Genomic DNA, 841 nt, shown 5'->3' on the forward strand with positions numbered 1-841 from the left:
AATGTACACAAGAAGGGAAAATTTCTTCTGCAGTTCAATTAATTAGCTCCACGAGACATGAATTTGAATATCTTCGGGAGCTACTCCTAATCATATCGCCATCATCATTAACTTTTATTTATACGGTTTCATTTTCTGCAAATTCCATTGTGGTCTCTTGTCAAAAACATCGGGCGCGGCATACTCCCTCTTTTCTCTCCTTTCGGTCTTATTCTCCCATAAATCGACAAAATAATGTCATAGGGTCACTTAATATAACCCAAACTCACCTTAGCGATAAATAAAATCCACAGCAATTGGAAGAAACCTTTGAAAACACACGAATTAGAAGGACTTTGGTCTCTACGCTCGTAAGTTCCCTTTGAGACTGGCGCGAGATGTGGTGTTTCGCGCGCTTTTTTCAAATATTATGTAAAGTTCGTTGGTTCTTTTTTATGATTTCGGCTAATTTTAATTATGTATTGGAGATTTGGTAATATTTTCATAATGAGGAATATACTTTATATAATAAATTATCTTAATATTTGTCAGTAGTCTGAGTATAGTGAATAGTATGGGACTAATTTTCTTCTTATTTACTTTTTTGTTTGTTTGTTCGATCTTAGTAAAATAGACCAAATAAGTATTTCTTTGTCAAGTTATTCTACTGACAATACCCATTAGAATTCCTTAGAAAGTGGTGAATGAAAGAGATGAAATTTCACATCAGGCGTTTATGTTGGTAAATATATTTTAGGAAAAATGGGAAAATTCCATGCATTACATATAGGCTTCTATACATGTTCACGAGGTATAAGTATAACAAAATATACGACTTTATTGTTTTAATTTGTTTCGAAAA

At 32.6% G+C, this 841-nt stretch overlaps 1 protein-coding gene across 1 annotated transcript in view; it reads right to left on the reverse strand.

Moving 5' to 3' along the window:
- Window positions 1-382, reverse strand: part of LOC119591309 (N-acetyltransferase ESCO2-like) — a 9,138-nt gene extending 8,756 nt beyond the window's left edge. The window contains exon 1 of the mRNA XM_037940035.1: window positions 270-382. The gene's annotated coding sequence lies outside the window, so the exon portion shown is untranslated. The remainder of the gene's footprint in view (window positions 1-269) is intronic.
- Window positions 383-841: the final 459 nt, after the last annotated feature.

This window comes from Penaeus monodon, chromosome 28 (assembly GCF_015228065.2).
Source record: "Penaeus monodon isolate SGIC_2016 chromosome 28, NSTDA_Pmon_1, whole genome shotgun sequence".
In the NCBI taxonomy this organism is placed as follows: Eukaryota; Metazoa; Arthropoda; class Malacostraca; order Decapoda; family Penaeidae; genus Penaeus; species Penaeus monodon.